This window comes from Sphaeramia orbicularis, chromosome 12 (genome assembly GCF_902148855.1).
Source record: "Sphaeramia orbicularis chromosome 12, fSphaOr1.1, whole genome shotgun sequence".
NCBI lineage: Eukaryota > Metazoa > Chordata > Actinopteri > Kurtiformes > Apogonidae > Sphaeramia > Sphaeramia orbicularis.
Genome location: NC_043968.1, coordinates 29,590,303 through 29,611,639, shown reverse-complemented (window position 1 = coordinate 29,611,639; position 21,337 = coordinate 29,590,303). Strand labels below are relative to the sequence as shown.

At 39.8% G+C, this 21,337-nt stretch overlaps 1 long non-coding RNA gene across 2 annotated transcripts in view; it reads right to left on the bottom strand.

Moving 5' to 3' along the window:
• The window catches only part of LOC115430220 (uncharacterized), a 32,219-nt gene that overhangs the window by 6,083 nt on the left and 4,799 nt on the right, over nucleotides 1–21,337 (bottom strand). For both annotated transcript variants that reach the window (XR_003936901.1, XR_003936902.1), the window contains exons 2-3: nucleotides 20,341–20,396; nucleotides 2,018–2,143 (exon numbers count right to left, since the gene is read on the bottom strand). This is a non-coding gene — a long non-coding RNA (uncharacterized LOC115430220). The remainder of the gene's footprint in view (nucleotides 1–2,017; nucleotides 2,144–20,340; nucleotides 20,397–21,337) is intronic.

The window sequence follows — 21,337 nt, the reverse complement described above, 5'->3', positions numbered from 1 at the left end:
AAGGCAGAACGAAACACTATTTGTATGTGGGTTTTTTTTTAGTTTATATAAATCACAATTTTTCAAGTACATGAAAGCAGCCTTTTGGAGAGATGCCTCATCAAAGTGTCCTACAGTACAACCGGATTCATGTTGATGAATATCACGTCTCTGACTATGTTGTTTTTTTGCTCATTCTTTTCATAGGAATTTCTTTGTGAAAGTGCCAGTATTTTAAGTAAATACACAGTATGCGTTTCATCATTATTCATGATATAAACCAACCCAACAGATCAGAGCCTGTAAATAGGGCATTCTCCAACATGTCTGTGTCACGGGAAAGCATTACACAACATAACCGATGTTATTACAGTAATTTCCTAAGTTACAAAACATGCAACAATGCACGTTTGTCCATGTTTGTTGAAGACAACCTGATAAAGATAGTAGAGTCAGAGGGAAGGAAAATGTACAAAACACTAAAATAGGAAGCAGAACAATCCAACATCCTTCATTTGTCTCTGTGGCGGTTATTACTGCAGCAACTCGTGTGCTGATTGGTGTCCAAAAATGATAGGCTGCTTCTCAAAATGCTGACGTATTTGCGCATTCTTTCACCTGGCTGACACTCTCAGACGAAGGGTTCGGACTCATAGAGCATGGGACAGATGCTGGGGGTTTCCTCCAAGGGTGACAGTGATGGTTGAACCCTTTAGTACAAGAATGGCGGATGAACAGGCCTGTCAAACGTAGGACGTAGGTGGGATGACTAGAGCTATCTGTGATGACTCACACTGCCTCCACTCCTACCTATTGGTCACGGTCGACTGATGCACTGAGGTGTTCATACTGGCAGGCAATGTGAAAAAAATATATAATGTTTTCAGTTAGTGCTCCTTTGAAATATTGATTTATGGGTGATAATGAAAAGGGCCGTGCAAGAAGGAACTGAAGAGGGGTGTGGCGTATTGAATTTCTTAATTATGCGGAGGAATATGTTATAATACATGTAAATCAGAGTTCGTATGTGTCCTCGGGGATGAAACAGATGTGATATTAATAGTTGTTAGTATAGAACTTTTAAGAATACTTTATTAAAGCATAGCGATCTCCTCTGGTTTATATCCGTAACTCAAATTTAGGTATTTCATTAAGGTTAGAAGCTTTTAAGCCATATAATCAAGGTAAAGGGGAAACGTCTGTGGCTTTATGTCTTAAATCACTGTCTTGTTTAAACATATTAAGGAAAATTTACAAAATGAAAAAAGTGCTTCGTACTTGCAATGCATTTTTCAGCAAATCTAAATTAACTGTATGTACGTTAGTCCTGTTTGAGCCCTATTAAAGCTACGAGTGGCCACGTGTCAGCATTGATCTATTTTCAAATGTTTCACTGTCTGTTACAAAGCAAACAAGTCCAACATTAATTTAGAAGAGGTGTTCCAAGAGAAAAGTCAATATGAGAGTAGCGGGTAATAATTTACTGTTAGCTGGACAGGAGAAAGAGATACAGAAGTAGACTGAGAGAGAGAGAGAGAGAAAGAGAGAATGCGTCGTGGTGGGGCTCGGCCTGGTGTAGCAGGCCTTGTCTGGCCCTCGGCCCAACATTACAGCACTGGTCCTTCTCTACTCCCTCCAAAATCGTCTCTCTTTCACAGACACAAAGGCCGAAGGAGGGTAAAACTGCAGGTACGAATGCACCGGCGGGGAGATTAGCTTGGTTTTGTTCGAAATTCAAAGCTCATGCCACGTTTCCTCCTGATTTTCGCCTATATTTAGTTAAGCCTGCTCTCTGTGGATAGTGCTGTAGCAGGCAAACCAGAAGCTCTGAAGGAAATAACACCCAGGCACAGCATTCAAACACAGGAACATCAAGATCAGGTCAAACCAGGATTCTCTGTGATGATTGTTTTGTCTTGGTGATTTATCAGTTCATTAATCTCTGCATGTGTGCATGAGCCCACGTTCGTACACACACACTAGCATACATGCACACTCATATACTTACCTCCACACCCACACACAATCTTTGACTTACCCACAGAGACTTTGAGGCAACTGGCACACACACGCAGCCATCGGCTATCCGGGTTAGGCGCCGAAATCTCTGCCGTTCATTGTGTTGGATTCCTCAGTAGCTGCACAGTATGTCCACATATCCTCTCTGTAGAGAAGGGCAGAGAGGGAGCTTGGATTCAGTCACACAGCTCTGCACTCCCTGCAAGGAGTAGGCGGGCACGCCAAGGAGAGACCCATTCAGAGTCCCAGAAAGTGCCAGCCTCCCTGTCTGCCTCAGCGTCTTGTCTGTACGTCTGTCTGCCCCTCTGTCTGGGTTTTAGCCTGTCAATCTGGCCACCTTACTCCAGCCCTGTGTCTGAGCTTTGAGTAACCTGCCTCACCTCAGCTAACTGTTTTCTAATATTTACAAAGCGGCTCTCCTCACTTTCCCCTGTCTGCCACCTACTAGTCGGAGACTGTCAGGGCCCGCCACAATGGGGAGGCCATGTGGGTTTCCCATGGAGTCGCGTGTTCCTCCCGTCTGGCAGTTAACAAGGCTTTGAATGAGGAATGTTAGCAAACAGAGCCACTGAATGTCGGGTGAATGCTAAGCCAGGCAGCCAGTCAGATTGCAGCACTGGCCCGGGCATATGAATAATGCAGAAGACTCAACAGGGAGGAGAGGAGGCTAAGCTCCGCCTCCCTCTGCCCCTTCCTATCTCCACCCGCCCCTCCTTCTTTTCCCCGCTCGAAACTCAAATGCCTTCACGGGAGTAAGAGAGCAGAGAGGGGGGAATGAGAGAATTCAAGCTCTCTGCTGCTGCTCAAGTCCTGCAAGAGTAAAATAGTTACACATGCACACACATGTAATTACTACAAATCAGTTCTTAAAACATGCCACTTTCCTCTGATGTTGGGAGCTATCGCACTCTTTTTTATTGCTTTTTGTGTCTTTTGTTTGGAATTGGCACCTGTCCCAGAAAAAGCCCCGTCGCTGCTCCGCCTTCCTGCTCCCCTTTCACTGGAGACTGCCCACGAGAGAGAGAGAGAGAGAGAGAGAGAGAGAAAGAGACAGAGAGAGAGAGAGAGAGAGAGAGAGAGAGAGAGAGAGAGAGAGATGGGGGTGGGGGGGTAAGAGAGGGTGGGGCAGAGAACCCAAAAGAGGGAGAGGTTTAGAGATGGAAGGGGTGAGGGAGGTGGAGGGCAAAGCAGATAAGAGGAAAAATGAGAGAAATCATCTGTGAATCCGATAGCTGTTGAAATCAAAACACATTCACATTTAACACAAAAATCTAGCAGCTGGTCCTGTAACATGCCGAAGACAAAATGCTGTCTTCCTCCTCAGTTTTAGGGAGCGAAGGCGCCACTTACGAGAAAAGGAAGAATGGCGAGCAGTCAAGGAGCACGTGCTTGAAAAGCCTTCACATCACGAGTGGGCACGAACCAAAATGACTCTCTCTACCCAGTCCAGTTTAACTCTACTGATAACAGCGGAAAGCAGCCAATACTAGTCGTATGGAAGCGGTCGATGCCCGCAAAAGCAAGGAAACGGGTGTCCCGAAAATATCTTCGAAAATGGCGCAGCAATATCGAAGTAGGAGTAAAGCAAAGCCACTTGTTGCACGATATTGAGCAGCAGATCTTGCAGAGAGAGGCATAAGCAGGCACAGGGTTAAAATCCTGGGACTGGGAGTAGTAAAAAATCCCTCCCTCTTTTGGCACAGCCTAGCTAAAGGGGAGGGCCTGCCTGTAGAAATAGCAGCAGAGCGTTTTTCCCCTGTTTTTTTTTCAGAGCTGCAGCGTCCTAGTCTACCCTCTTGCATGTGGCCGGGACCCAGGGAGAGAGGAGGAGGAGAGCGATGGATAGAAAAAGAAGCAAGAGCCTAGAGGGGAGGGGGCGAGAGAGGGAGGGATAAGAGCTGTGAGTGGAGGAGAAAAGGCTCAGCTGATGATGAAACAGGGACGTGTGGGAGTTCGTGCGCCCTACGTGTTTTCATCGCCAGCCCAGCGCAACGTGCGCATGAACGAGGAGGGTAGGGAGGGAACGAGGGGATGGAGGGGGGCACGGTAAACTCCTTCTGAGGAGGACAGCAACAGCAAATACACATGCTTACAAATGATTAAGAGATTGCAGGACAACTTGCAACACTTAACTTTGAGATTCATCGGCGCGATTACTCTGGTGTCTTTTCATTTATAGAACTGTTGCTGCTGTGACTTTGAAAGACATTTGTGTTTGACCTACATGTCCTCTCAGTATGGCGGAGTGGAGTGGGAGCGATGACTTCGAAGGCCAAAAAAGTAGTTCTGGGATGAAAACTCACAAACACTGTCTTCATTACTCCATCTTTTTCTCCGCCACACATACGTTAATGAGTTGAAACGCTGTACTGGCTATACTGGCACACAATCAAAGTGAGATAAGCACCTGGGTGCGACTGCCCTGCCATGATTGCGACAGTGAACCATGCTGTAAAATCCTGTAATATTTACTGCAGTGCACCCGCTATGTGCCATTACTAGGCCACCCTCGCCTCTCTGCGAACAAGGTAATCTGCAGTAGCAGCCGTTCTGCGTGCGAATAAGGAGAGGAGAAATGTCGGGCAGTAACCGAACGATAAAATGGACTCTGCTGATGACTCTGCTCATGTCCTGCACCCTCCTTCCCCCTCCGCCTTCCCCTCAGTGTCCAGCCTTTTCTGTCTCCCACCCTTTCTTGTCCTATGAGTAGCACTGTTATAGCCGATAGTAATAAACAACCCATTCTGAGCAGCTACTGTTAATTTAAAACCCTATGAGGGCGATCTTTTTAACATTTTTTGTGGTAGATACCACCCTGCTGCCTTAACCCCCACCCCACCCCCAAAGCCCCCACCCTCGTTCACTCTCTCGAACACACACCTACCACCCTCTGCATCAGCCTGCTAAAGGTTATTCACACCCGTCCGGTTTCCACCCGACTCCCCTCTCCAAAACTTCTCTTTGTGGCCAAAATGCCGTAATGCCCTTTAGCTGTTTGCAACTGATTCCGCATGGCAAAAAAACAACTTCCTCTCTTTGGACACCATTCTCCTCCCCTACAGTCTGTTTCCCAAAGAAACCCAGAACTCAGCACAGGCAAATTTTCCCCCTCCTCTCTCCCCAAAGTAACAGCCACACAAAATAGAGAAGAAAAAGGGAAAAGTGTCCAAAAAGACGACAGATCCCACATCATGGAATAAGGCTAGTTTGTCTCTATTTCAATCTGTCTTTTTTATTCATGCAGAGTCGAAAGGAAAATATGCACTTTGACAAAAAGGTGGGGAAACCTCTTTGTATCCACTTAACCTCTTTTCCAGTATGTGTGTTTTTACTGTGCAGTACAAATCGAAGAACGAAGGACAAGTGAGTGTAAGCGAATGAACAGCAAACTAACATGGCCGCTCGGTTAGTTGCAGGCTCTTCTACCTCCTCACTCTTGGAGACTTGGCGACTGAAAGAGAAGGCGGTACGCTGCTGTGTGTTTCTAACTCACAGGACACGAGAGAGCAAGACAGAGAGTGAGTGCACTTGTCTTTCTACAGTGTCAAATGAAACTCAGGTTCGCTGTGTTTTGCGTAGCGTGGCACCGTGCGCATATTAAAAACATGCACGGCATGAACGCAAAAACACAAAATGAACACAAACTAGCAAGAAATCAGGTTATTACATGAGTTTCAAATGAGCCAACCAACAATTTGACTGCACTCTATCAAGATAGGTATTCTCTCATATCCCCGCATGAGAAAAGAGAATTGAGCTCGAAACAGTCATCAGGGTGAACACTGTGACGTCACATCTCGCCACGTCTTTGAACCAATTACAATTGCTCCAAGTATAAATCGCCATTACAAGAACATGCAGAATATAAATCAAACTATTGTGTAAACATGCGCATGTTTCTTCGGCAATCTGAAGAGTCCCTTAGTCCTCATCTATCTAAGACACTGTTCCTGATAGTCAGTTGTTTACCATCTAACATGTGGCAGGAATTCAAAAAACTTGGCAGAGTCTGTTCCACCGTACGTCGTGGAGAGTTCATTTGAGGATACAGCTCTGGTTTTGGCTCAGCTGCCAACTTCTGACACTGTAGCCCTCTGCGCGGCCTCGCCCCTGCAGGAGCGGTCTGCGTAATGCTGCCATTGATGAAACTCCAATATTAACAACCTCATTTATGACACCTCCAAGCGTCCATAACCACAATTTTTTAAATGAGCCCCTTTCACCTCCGGGTTAAATCCAAGCTGTGCTCTACCTTACCAGACATTTATTGTTCATGTGTAAAGGCATAATGCATTGTTGATATTTGATAGGAATTCAATAGGCCTGGTCATATTCTAAAAGTCACACACACTTGCACACCAGTTACACAGTTGGTGAAGGCATAAAAGAAGCTGCAGTGAAGTGATTATTACAACATGACTTTTTAAAATCTGCAAAAATCATACAGCTGAAAGGGAGTTTAATACAAAACAGTCAAATAAACCTCCCAGAGTTAACTTGCCAATGATGCACAACGCATAGTGGCAACATGGTAATGAATGCCTGAGTTTAAATGTGTTATAGTTCACTCATGGGCCAAAACAATAGAGTTGTTGATTCCATCGTCTTATCAGACCCCCGGCGCCTTCACATCCTTATGAATCACACCACAAATCCACCACTAACTGCAAACAAATACCATCAATCAACACATTTAACACACACACACACACACACACACACACACACACACACATTCAATTCACAGTGATCATGTACACAAACTGTGGGTACATCGTCCTAGGACAAACAACACATGTACTACCTCATGGTGAACCACCCTGCGCCACACATTTAAATAATACAGAAAAACAAGGAAACTGATTGTTTTTTAATGGGGATTAAAGAAAATATTTTTTAAAAAAACCTTCTCCTTGAAGAAAATGAATTAAAACATAAATAAATGGGAAAAAATATAAATCCATTAGTTCTCCAAAAATGCAGTTCTTCACTGAAGTGAGATGAATGTCCGACCTGCTAAAGCAGCCGTCTAAATACTTTACTTACTGCATTTATTAATTGCAAATTTGGGGCCATATGAGTGACCTAAGCCTGTCCTGAATGGTAAATACTCACACATGTAGGCTTTTGTTATTTTTCAACTCAGTAAATTATGGTGATACATACATTCACACGCCCGCGTTCCACTTCTTCCTCTCTTCGGTGACCAGTGCGCCGGGCCCGCTCCCTCTACAAGGTGGTCCGCGAAGGGGCCCCTCAGCAGCACGTGCCTTGACAACTTCTCTATTACAGCCGTGACCCCTAAGGTCAGACTCTGAAGAGTTACGAACAAAGGCCACGACCCTGGGGTCAGAAGTGTAACGCCGGGGGCAGGCCGGGGCCCCACAGCAAAGGAAGCGTGCTGTTTGCTTTGAAAGGTAAGGATCACTAACACAGAGGCCTAATAAGGATTAAGGGGCCATCCCCTTTGGGATGTCACTCTGGGGCCTCATACATCAGTCTCTATTAACCTCTGTGACCCTCAGCGGCCATTATAAGGCTATGGGTCACAGACGCACACACTGCAAGCTGTAAAACCTAACGTCGCATGCAGCCTCTCACTCGGGTGACGCTGATTACATGGACAAATTGTTTTAAAGAGTTAAACGCCTTGTCAAATAGGGCCCCGTGCTCCGTCTAAGGAGTGTGGCCTGTTCAGGCAATTTTCAACTTGTTGAAATAGCGGGAAGATTTCTGATTGTCAGGAGTGTATTTTTCGATAAATCATAATGTTTAGTACTTGTATTTCACTCTATGAGTATTAGAGGAAAAGTGTGGGAGATCTCAAAAATTAAATGTACCACTGTAAATTATGAGAAATAATTTTTTAGATGTTTTTCAGCCACGTCCCTTTTGCAAGACTTATAGAGTTTAACAAAATTTCCTAAAAGCAGGTGAGCATCGATTGAGAGACCAGATCACAAAATGGAGGACAGGAGACAACATGGCAGCCCACTGATGCAGTAATTCAGACACTGCTTATAATTTGCCAAATCGCTAGAAAAACCTTAACTCTAACCCAACAAATCTTAAATTACACTTGACCCACTGTTAAACAAAGTTATTTTTAAACACATTACAAAGCAGAAAGCTCCGATACACAGTGTACAAGTTAAAGATATGAATTCTTTCAGTCACAAACAGATCCGAAGGTGAAACCTGAACAACTCAAGTGTGAACATACCATACACTTTGCACTTTTTATTCTCTCTGCTATGTTTTCATCAATATTAAATAATTCCTTTTTTGAATTAAAAGTATTTCATTTGTTTGAAGTTTTTTTTAAGAGTACAAAACAAACTTATCTGATGCTAGAATGAGAAACAGGAGAGCCTGCTGCACTGCTGCACACAGATCATTTCTATCTCCATCAATTTACTGATATGCAAGGAAAACAAGTAAATACATTTACTGGAAAAAGAGGAAAAGCAAGACCAAAATATGAAGATTATATACAAATGTAAATATAAAGTACAAAACAATACCAACAAACCGATTATAACCAAGAGTAAAGGAAAAAGGCAAAGAGGGAATTACTGGTAAAACAGAAGTAATATTCATTCATAAAAAAGGAAGCACATTTAACCAGGGATCAAAATGATTTTTCCATCTTTAAATAAATATTTAAACACTGCAATAATGAATTCATTTACAAAATAAAACTTAAAAATAAGAAGAAATGCAATTGTAAATCTGAGCGAAGCATGCTCATTTGAAAGAAATGCTGACTTTTTTTCCCCCTCAGAATGAATTGTGAATAAAAGAAAACCTGCTTTTCTCATTTTAGATTCTTAGAATTTAGTGATTAAATACCTGTCATTTTATTTATTCTGCTGTACAGAATTTTCAAAGTAATTTAGCTTCACTGTTTTGGAAGACACTGAACGTTTAGTCAGATTGGCAAAGTTGAAGCTGTGCTGCACTTCTATTCACTCCAAGTTCATTATAGTGAATTAATATTGAAAAAAAAAACCCAACATATTACTATAATATAAAAATAAGAAGTGAAGATTCTATAAAGTTCTAATGTTTTAGTTTCAACTGGAAACAGGAATGATTTAAGAAATTCATTAGCTTCTGTAATTAAAATGTATGTAGAAAGCTGAAACACAGAAAGCCACAACATATTCTTATTCCTAATAAAATATCTTTAGGCAGGTGAAATTATAAAAAAAATACACAGTAAATGGTAAGGAAATAAGCAGGGATTTCTGTCTATTAATAATTTAAATATTTGATCTTTTACACATTTTGAAGAAATAATTTTAAAAGAAAACCTTTCCTTTGCAGCAATAAAGACCATGAATACATTAAAACTTATTTAAGTTTCTCTTCATTTCATATTTTAAAAAGTGCAAATAGAAAACACTTTTAAATGAAGTATATTTTTTGTTATGTTTTAAAAATGATTTTTTTTTTTTTAAATTTTGCTTTGAAATGAATGCGGGGTAAAGCAGATAAGTTCACTCTTCATGAACGAAGTGATATAAAGCTTTAAGGTCAAAAACAGCCTCTTCAGTGCAAAGGCACAAACTGAACAGATTGATTCGTGTATTTCTTTGATAATCATTAAGCCACTCACCTCTGAAAACCGAGCCTCTGTGTGGACGGAGCCTGTTCGGCAGCAAAGCAGAGCAAAGGTTGGAAAAGAGGAGAGACCAAAGTGGACCTGCACTCGCTTACAGACAAGCGTCCTGAACAGCTTTAAAACAGCCAAACAGGCAATAAATTCCAAACAAGCAGCACTTTGACAGCTTCACAGCTCTTCCTTTTTGTGTCTCTTCACATCATTGGAGTAAGGGCAGTGCTTTGGGAAAATCATCGTCCTACTTTCAGTTAACCATGAGACTCCCTTCTCTAGGTCATTTTGCAAATAGTAGGTTTATTAGAAAAGTTTGGTTTCTAATTTAGCTAACAAAATACAGCGCTCATCCCGATGACATTAAAAAATGTAATTAAAGGATCTTTATCCAGGGAACAAAGCAACGTTGCTTTAACCTTGGTAGTTTTTGGTCATTTTTAATCATTGTGAAGCCTTGCAAAATTTAATTTACAATAAAGCTCATGCTGCAATCCCTATACATTTGTCTCACAGAATATTAAATATTCTTTCACTGTGTGATTAAAATATTCTACATTGCTGGATGACCCAAGAAAAATGCCTTGAACCCAAACTCAAATGTTCTTAAGACTCAAACGTTTCGGCTCCAGTGTTTATATTATTTTTGTTTACAGTGCTACGCTGAAATAATCAAATTTACAGGCTGCAAACAGATAAAAAATGTCAATCTAAAATACAATTATAGACGCATGTTTTTTGCAGATTTTAAAACTTACCCCTCTTCTCCCTCCCCACAACACACACACACACACACACCCCTCTTGATTCATATCTACTGACTGGTCATGTATCGGGGTCCGTCCCGCATTAATAAATGATTCTTTTTCAGCTCTTTTCAGACATCAGCTTACATGCAGGTCTCTGACATGCTCAGGGAGTGGTACCACCTCTTAAATGGTTCGGACCTACTGTTGGTTCTAGTTCAATGCCACGTCACAGAGCCACTGCAGGCTGGATGGGCCTGCATGACCTAGCTCGGCCCAGATAGGAGCCCTTCATGTCCCAGCCCCCCCCCCAAGAGCCACGTTTCATACAAGGAAGGTGCTGAAGGGTGTGATGTGAACCTATGTTTTATTTTAACTGCAAGTGCAATCTCCCTGTCCTTCTTATCAGGAAACTGCCAAATTGAGTGACTGCCACCTTCGTCTTAGCCGCCTGTATCCAATTCAGCTGACTAAGAGCGGAGGAAGACTCCAAAGAGAGTATTTGTTTGATTTCATATTGATCATGAATCTGGACACACACGCTGGCAGATGCTCTCACTCACTCTCTCTCTCCGTCTCACACACACACACACACACACACACACACACACACACGTTTGGAGTTATCTGCTTTACACAGAAAGCATACGAGTATGTCTCTATGTCTAAATCAGACCTAGGCTATTTATGCCACATGTAAAATATCTGAACTTATCTGATAATCTATATCATTATTTAATGCTATATTACAGTGGCTGAATAAGAAAAAGACAGATAGAGAGAGTGTGTGTGTGTGTGTGTGTGTGTGTGTGTGTGTGATTTAATGATGTACTCAAGGACATCGATGAAGCATGCTAAAATTGAAAAATGAAGAGTGCTAATAGTTTGGAGTGTCTTCTAACTGCCCCAGCCAGCAAGTCTCGATGCTAGTGATTTATCTTTAATTGGATTTTACACAGAGGTCTCCCTGTGGGAACTGGCAGTCTCATTTTTGAACTGTCCCCGCAAGTTTGAGCAAAATGTACAGACAAATGCGAAAAGTTGGTCTAGGACTAAACAGAAAATACAATTACATCTTCTTTTTTTTTTTTTCTTGTAACAACTGTTTTATAATTCAATACAGATACAGTGCACATTTTTACATATATCTTAGTTAAAACATACACTGCAGACTGTTTTCACATTTATTTGGATCAGTTTTCTTGTATTCTCTTATAAGGACTGACCTCAATCTTGACCACAAAGCACTGTTTCAAATGATCTCATTCAAAAAAAAAAAAGGAAAACATACAGTAGTATTTAACTTTTCAACAAGATTAGCTTCAACATGGACATTAACCAGACACTGAAATACTATAATTATACTATGATGTTTCATATTATATGATTACTTTTATTTTTAAATACATTTCCTCTTAAATTTTCAATAAATCTACTCATATTTACTAAACTCACCCGTCAGTCACAACTCTTACTCTGAGTGGAGTGATCATGTACTGTTTTTGGTTTTCCCCATTAACTCTGAACTCACAGTGGTTTCCAGTGCAGTCTAGTGAGAGGGGAAAAGAGACGCTGGCTCTCAGGGGTTAAGATGCTAGCAGTCATGTGCCTGTCGGCTGCAACAAAAGCCTGCCTATGTAGGGTGCATACAGATGGAGCGAGCTCCTTTGTGTGCAGTGTTTCACACGTCGCAGCCTCAGAGTTGCCAGGTCTGGCTCTCTGGGCCTGGCTACAGGCCTAGCTAGCAGCTTGTAGCACCTGACGCTGGGCTCTCACTCTGCTTTTCTTTGCCTCAGACCCAAGTGCAGCAAGTTTGAAAGATAATGGAACAGAAGTCCAAATAGTGGGTCACACAGCTCAACAGAAACAAATGCAACAAAATACGGCACAGCAGAGCTCGGCACTGTGGCCTGGCGGGCTCGGATCCGCATGACAGGGGCAATTGTACGCATGGTTCCCACTGCCACAAAATATTTGATTGTCTTCCTTTGCTGTCTCAATGGCTCCTGTAAAATACCTACCAAGACTTGCAGAGTACTGATAAAAATACAACTGTTGCCTGTATGGATGGTGTGTACAGTGTGTTGTGTATAATGTGTGCATAGTTTTGTATCCTACTATATACACTGTCTGTGTACAGTATGTCTGTGTATTCTGCTATATTTATGCTACAGGAGCCAAGTCACTAAGGCGAATTCCTTATAGTGCAGATGTTAGTGTACACAGTGATAAAACCAGCTAAAGTTTAGAAACAAGTTTTAAGGTGGGAGAAGCTCATGGGTCACATAATTGATTTCTCTGCATTCTCACATATATTACAGAAGCAAACCCTCTGTTCTCAGTAGAGAGGGCAGAGATATATTTTTTTCATAAATATATTTTGGTGCTGGGTGTTTTTCCTGTAGCTATGTACTGTAAAACTGGTGTACAGTAATTATGACACACCATGAAAACATTTCTTTCTTATGCTTTCCATGGAATCAATTCTATTAGAAATAATACAGGAACTAGGACTACACAAATAGGGATTCAGCTGTTGATGTAAACAAGCCCAGATGTATACAGCCCAGTGTGGACCATCTGTAATTAGTTGTCTGTACTCGATATGTACAAAGACCAAACTTTGAAAAGATCAGTGCATTTCATTTCGCATTATAAGTAATATATAAACACAAATGTCTTCGAGGCATGTCATTGTGATACAAACTAAGGTCATTCTGTTTGTTGCAGAGGGCTACTGCATGGTGATATAACTGCACTGTAAATAAAGTGATAAAGGAGGCTGATGCTGAGAGGTATGAAAAAACATATACAGGCAGGCACTCAGCATTGCGCAAAGTATTACACTACAAATTTACAGTACGATCACTCATAAGGCACTCTGGTGGAAGCTTTTACCCAGGCTGACCTGCAGTGAGTGAGCAGGTGGGAGGTTCCTGTCCTGCATGAGGACCCTTCAGCTGCACACCTGGTTGTTATGGCGATTGACATTTCAAAAGCAGGACAATCTCTCTGAGCACCGGGACAGCCTGCTGCCCTGACTACACTTAAAACCCACATAAAATGGATGGAACTGCTATGGTGGAAGTGTATTACTGCATTACTTCAAGTACATAGTCAACTGCTCCAGTTCATCAAAAATATCATGACAGATATAAGCCCACATTCAATATAAAAAAAAATAAAATTTATTTTAAATGTTCGCTGTGCTGTTGGTTTTGGAATGTGAAAGTCCCAAATGAGTGGTGAGCGCAAAGCAACACTATAAAAAAATAAAACCAGTAAAAGTAAATCCTGTTATCCTCCCAAAACTCATAATAAATCTTTGATGAAACAACACTCTGCTCTCTCCAAGTACTGAACTCAAACAAGCTGACGGGCACCAAACTAACTGGTCTGGGGTTATCGGTGTTGAGACTAATAATGGATTCGAACGAATAAAAGCAACTGGTTTTGCCTTGCATACGAAATGTTTTACGTTACCCATTTAAAGCAGTAGCAACAAATGATGGTCATCAGAAAAGGTGCTAACAGATATGTTGGTGTCGTGGTAGTAGTTAGTAGTCCCATTTGAATTTTGCACTGCTAGCAGTAAGTTAACTTCCCTTATTTAAGTTAGCAGTGCCCTAGTTTTTATAGTTTGCTTTTCAAAACCAAATAAGTTTCCAGAGAACAAAAGTAACAAACTAAAAGCCCATCAAGCAATGTGTTACTTTACTTCTTTAGAAGTGGCACAATGGTCATTTATCTTGCCAGCACACTTTACAGTGAAGCTAGGGAGGTGCAATTAGCTCCCACATACTGTCACGACGTGTTCAACACCACATTTCCAATTTTATTAAGAGTGTAAATATTCCAGGATCAGGAAATAGAGGTCAATAGGCATAGACACGTACATATAGTATGTGTAAAAGAAAGTCTCATACAAACAAAAAAACTCTGTCACCAATCCCGCCCTGACACACATACAGTCTTAGACTCAGGACCCCGTGGTTCTACACCATATGCTTACAGTTACATACACCAGGACGGCCCGGGTCGGTGCCTGACAACCACAGCGGCGGAGGAGACGTGAGAGAGGGAGGGGGGGAAAAAAGGTACCCTAGTGTGTTAGTTTTCTGCCAGGGAGTCCCTATTGACCTGTTAAACCTTTGTGACTGGAACAAATGCAAATGGCGCTGACTTGTTCACACAAAATACTAAAGGCCCATTCAAATGAGGCCCCAGGCCACAATGCAGCAGTGGCCGAGCGCTCCGTGGAGGCAGGGCAGCCCCCAGTCTGAGAGAGACACACACAGACACAGATTCTTTTAGCCATTGCACACTCCATACTGGTTGTTTGGTGAAGAGCAACCATCCAGTCTCCTTACCTCTGCTTTGTGAACACAGACACGCACACGAACAAGATAAAGTTACCTTACACCTCTTTGCCGAGTCTCCACTTAGTACTATATCACAATTACTGTTGCTCTGCCCTGAACTTTACCCAATAATTACCTTGTATGACATACTTTGTAATTGGACGCCAGTGGACCTGAACCGTGTCTGGTATCAAAGGTGACACCAGGCATGCTTGATAATGGCAAACTGCTTTATTCACCTTGACTGTTAAGGGAACTAACTATGTGGCTACTCATATCCTCCTATCTGTCATATCCTCCTATTTTAATTGTGACCAAAGGGACTGAACCGCAAGTGGGAAAGAGACAAGAGAGAGGTCAAAAGAGGCAGACACACTAGTAAGTATGCATGACACTAAATGTAAGTAGGGCTGTCATAATATAGACGTTTGAACAGATCATTAATTGTCATAGAGATGATTGCAATTAACAATATTATCTGTTCTGTTTATTATCTTTATGACATTACTGTATTTTAACTAATAATAGTTTAATTACGTACATATGCATTATGTAGAAGAAGAGCCTATTTGCAACAATGGTTATTATATTTCTATGTGTTTATTTCAACAAAAAACTGAACATGTATATATGGTGAAAATCAAATTAAGGACAGAAATTATCAGAACTGAACATTTAATTTGGGCAGACAGTGTGAAATTCAAATGGGTGCTTCTATGAAACTGGTCCCTAAAAATTCAAATCAGATGTAGACTAATGTTATGAAGCAAGTTTGGAAGCACTTTGGGTCTATTTAAAAAACAAATATTTACTGAGATAAAAAAGACAAACTATTTTTCAGATTCATTTCACATTTTTATATTATTTTACATTATATTTAATACAAAAATCTGAATGTAACATGGTCAAAATGACACAAAAATTATGTGCTACTATTTTTTTGAATATCTTTTTATTCTCTCGCAGGTACATTTTGGGAATTAAACTAATTATGTAAGGCAGAGTGTTTCACAAAAATGCCCGCTGTTGCAAAATCACTCGCAATGTATATGTGTTCAGATGGGCAGGTTCTGCATGTAACACATGTGGACACGATGGGTTACACACCAAACCTGGTATGAGCCTGAGATTCATGAAAAACCCACATGTCTGGATTAGAAAAACCACTAGGATCATCACATTTAACACAGTGTCTTTATTTCTAGCAGTATATAAGACCATTTACAGCCATGTTTACCAGATCAAATACACTGACGCCTAGGTAGCTTTTCATGTCCCAGTTTAGGTCCTATTTTTGGCCCCAATATTTTATTAAAAATTCCTTAATTTTGGGATGGCTCAGAGCAAGAGTATAATTTTTTTTGCATTTATCTGAGGTCATCATTAAGTATATCCTGGGGAGGAATATGTCTCAATTTTTATTTTATTATTGGGTCTAAAAAGCTGGCAAAGTGCCTGATACCAAAATAAACCCAGTTTCATAGAAGCACTCAAATATAAAATGATAATTACTGAAATACTGGGCCAAGCTATAAGATAAGATAAGATAAGATAAGATAAGATAAGATATGTTTTTATTCAAAAATTGGGAAAATGGGTTATACTGAGATAAGTTCACTGAAGGAAAACAATGCGGAAATAAGGATAAAAGATGTAATTTCCGTTAGTTTCACCTCTTTGTTTTGAGACATACATATGGAGATCATTACCAACATCTCATGTTCTGATTACTTTTTAAGTGTTATTTTAATGTGGCTTTCTTTCTTTTCTTGATTTGATAGAAACTGGCTTTCCCCTTAGTTATAAATAAACTTTATGTGCATCTGTATCTGCATGTAAAATAATCAGAATTATTTCTAATAATTCTAATATGGTGATTATATAATTATTGTGCAAGGTCTAAATGTAAATGAATCAATCATTCTAAAAAATGGAATCACTTATGAAGACTTCTGTGTTGAAGTCAACCCATAATGCTGAATGCTAGGAGTTCTTGTGCATGTAAAGACACAAAAATGTAAAAAGTGAGGTGTTTACATGCCAGAGACGTGGAAGTAAGCCAGACAACCCTGCTGAGGTTTTCTATAATCAGACTGTGAGCCAAACTGAGCTATTCAAACTGAGATATGAGATTTGTATGAGTCAGCCCACAACTGAGTTAACAAAAATAAAATTCCTCTGCATGTAGATGTACTCACTGGTGCTAAAGACAAATTCAGCTAAGGCAATAGTGGAGGATTTAGGATTAAAGTGTCCATCACTGTGTCAACAAATCAACTGTAAATTAAATATGCAAAGCGAAGTGCACAGACAGGAACTGAGAGGCTGGAGAGGGCTCTGGTTTCTGATTGGACTGTAAATGTCACACAAGGCTGGCATTGAAATAAAATGTTATCATCTGATACTGAGGCACACACATTTCCCTCTGAAATACAGAGCTTTGGATGTCATGGTGGGCTTTTTTGTTCCATCCATTTCTCTCCAAAGAGAAGATTAGTAGGAGCCTGAGGATGGCTCTCACCAGCACATCTGGACAACACCTGATCTGTGGGACGTTGCCTACTGGACCTGCATCAGACTGATTCTATCAAATGAGTGCTTTTATCCCAAATGTAGTGATGTGGTGGGAAGTAAAACTACCACCCTTAACTTTATACATCTCATATATTGCAATTTTGTGACATATAATTTCATATTGCACACATTAAATATCATATTCCTGGTACTATACTGTAAATGCTGGTGCAGAGTTCCCTGAAATTTTATAAATATGATTCGGACTGATTTTATTTTATTTTTTTCCTTCTTTGCAATGTTCACACTTGCAAAAAAATAAAAATAAAAAAAAATAGCTGTTTGACTGATTCGTCTGATCAAGTTTGTGCACATTAATTTCAGCTATGCATAAAATCCATAAAATTTAAATAAATCTTAGTTTATATGTGTTTATTTCACATAATATATATATACATGTATATATAAATATATACAAATTTTAAAATCTTCCTCAACACTACTGTTTTAGTTTTAAATGACGAAAGTGAATAAAAGTTATCTATGAGTGTTTTAATTGCTGCTGCTTTTTGTGCAAATATTTCTTCTTTTTTTTTAAAGTTCTTAAAAATTCTGTCATATTACTTTGGTGTTTTCAGTAAGCTGAAGTCAGTTGCTGAAGCACTTCAGTTTTTTGGCTTTTTTTTTCATCCTCAGTCGTGGGCTTTGCTGTGGCTGTTTGCTGTGTGCTGAGTGACACCTGCAGAGGTCACACGTGAGCTAAAACTCCACAGGGAGAAGGGCAGAGGAAGTGGAGGGGAAGAGAAACACCACAGAGAGGCACAGGGAGATGACGAACCAGACTGTGGTCAAACTGAATTTGCAAATACTTGTTTTTTTTTTTTGTTTTTTTTTACCAGCTGTCTAGTTTGAAGGCAAGAACTGTTTGGCATACACAATTATACAATAACTACAGAAGGACACAATACACACCAAAAAACCTCATATTTTCTATAATGTTAATTGTAAATAAAAAGTAGGCACAAAATAAAATAAATCATATTATTATTTAAGGCTGTTGCTACAGTTCTTCCACTACATTGCAGAGAATATCTCTATTTCCACTCCCCTACATTTATTTCTGTAAAATAAGCAGTTACAGACTAGAGTAGGGGCTTAATGCATCTGAATCCACTCTAAACATTCAGTTGGATTATGTTCAATATGAAACTGCATACATCACCAAACTGCACATCCATTACTTCATTCATCAAGCACTTTTAATTGTCACACAGCATTTTGCCTCCATGTGTAAATGCACAACTTAAATGGAAAAATATTACCTTCCAGGGATACTATTCAGCATTTCAGACTTTTTTTGTCTGGTCATGACCAGTGCAGAGAATGCACTAACATACACCGATGGCCATGAACTAAATCTAAATTCTGTGGTTAAATAATGTACTGTACACCTTTAATACCCCTCAGCCAAATATAGTGTAAGATTCTGTTAAAAGTTACTGCCCTATAATTTACATTACATTGTCTTTGTGTAAATTTGGTGCGCATATCTCAATGCATTCTTCAAATAATGCGATTATGTCGTTGAAAAGACATGTCACCATTTGACCTTGAAATAGAAAGCATTTGACCTTAAAAAAGCTCCATGCCAAGATGCATCCACAGTATAAATTTAATGCAGATATCTCAATACATTCTTCAGATAATGCGATTACGTTGCTGAATGGACGGATGGACGGACAGACAGAAAGACAGACAGACAGACAGACAGACGACAAAATGATTACAATACCCTTTCGGCCAGAAGTTGGCTGAGGGGTAAAACGTCTATTCTAGTCTATCAGTAAATCTTCCAACATTGTTCATTGTTCAGGCCCACCAAACTTTATTTTATATTCTTGTAAAGTTTCCAAATATAATGAAAATGCCATGTTGAATTATAGGCAAATCTGTGGACATTAACACAAGGGACATGCAGAATATTTCCATTTCCACAGTGGGGCTAAAAAATGCAGTATCTTGAGGCTGAATAGTTCCTTGAGTACAAACAGTGGCTTCAGTGAAGCTTTGAGACAGAGTGCAGTTTGTATGTGACATCATGTGTCTGTCTGTGGGGAAGATAGATTTTTTTCCTCTCACTTAGGAGACGCTTTAAGAAAACATCATGTTTGAAACCGTTTAAGTGAACTCACTGAACTTTTCCAAGACTGATATTCATCAAATTGTGCAGAAATTAGCCTGATCCAGTATACTACTCAGATCTACTAACACATGTGAGATAAAACAGCTACTAAAAACTAGTTGCAACCGCAAACAGCAATACCACTTACAGACTCTTAACATCATGAATCACATCTACTCAGTCAGCTCCAGCTATTGTTTCACTATTTCAACTCTAAAACAAACCATGGAATATTTTCTCACCAAAGTGGATTAATCTAAATGAGCACAAGCCGAGTTGTCTTTTCGGAGTAGAAGTTCACTCATTCACTGTGCACTTCACTCAAAAAACCCATAAGGTTCTGATTTATAGGGAGTAAAAAGACGTAATGTCTTACGAATCAACCTCTCAGAAGAAAATAAAAAAAACACATTATCACACAACTGTCTTTTTGGTCCCCAGAGGTTGTCCTTAGGATCATATCCCTCTAACTCCCTAATATCATTAGAACACTCCATACCTAAAGCCAGCTATCTTTCCTAGTCACTGCAAACATCCAAATGCTAACAGTGTCACCAGACAAATCTAAGGCTCATCACTCCAATCTGGCTGGAATTATTATGATTGATTAAAATATTGTCTGGCTTTAATCATGACTTAAGTATCAATCATTGTATTTTCTGTCGTGTTAAATCATCTCCATTTTATTCCTTAAATGTTCTTTAATCAACTTATTCCCCTTTTAATTAAGAATGTGTTTTTCAGGAGATACAGAACAATTATTTATACATTATGCCTGACATTTTAGCTGTAAAATACATAAATCTATTTTGCCTTATTCTGGAGACATGAAGCTACAAAAACATTTAATAAATGGCATTAGTTTAAATCCAAAGTGACGTAATACTGCTGTATATTCCATCAGTGTTGCCATGAGCTTACCTGTTTTGCAGTTTCTTGGCTTTGAGTTTCCTCGTCTGTTTGTTTCCACTGTTGCCCTGCACCAAACACAAGACATAACAAAATATTCAGAATCATACATCGGTACGAAATGTCACTACTACAAAAAATGGAGGAGCTCAGTAATTGATTAGGGCATGTTACACAAGTTCCTGCTACGTGTTGTTCCCCCACACAGTGCTAGTACGAGCCGAGGACAGGACATTCTTCCTGGAACATTTCTGATGTTACACATAAATGCTTTCAAGCACAGACCAGATGGATTTTTTTTGTATACTTTTTTGCATCTATTGCTTTTAAAGATAGAATAATAGCATCAATATTAATTATTAGTTGTGGCTGATAAAGCAGCTTCCATTTCCTGTAAAGTGGTCGATTTTTCATATACTTCTGTATCATAACTGCCCAAACAGCAGCAGAAAATTACTAAATTGTTCTCCACTAGAAGCCCTACAGGACAGCTGTGCAGGATGTATTGATAAGGAAGCCTCATTATCACTGTGTACCCCCTGTACTTTGAAAAGGAAATAATGTTAGAGTTCTTGGTATATCCATGCAATGTTTTCTATTGCAGTTTGCACAAAAAACTGTTACAAGCATATGGATTATTATGAAGATATTAAAATGTTTTTATGGTCTATGACTCCTTGCTAGGAGAAGAAGATGGAAACGTATCAAAAGTCCTGTGAGATTTAAGTTATTAGAGTAGAGTGAGCATTGCAAAGTCCGAACGAAGTGTGACCCACGGTCCATGACTATGTACTTTTAAGACTCATATGCCCTGACAGCTGATGATGGACTTTTTCTGGTCCCAAAACAAACAAAACTGGAAGGTCATTTGTTTTTATTTTTTACTACATTCCTATGCTGGTGTATTTACATGTCCAATCCAAATAAAGATAAAATATAAAAAATAAAATAGAAAAGATGGAAATGCACGTAAAGATCGAGTCATGTAAACAAACAAAAAAAAAGTCTT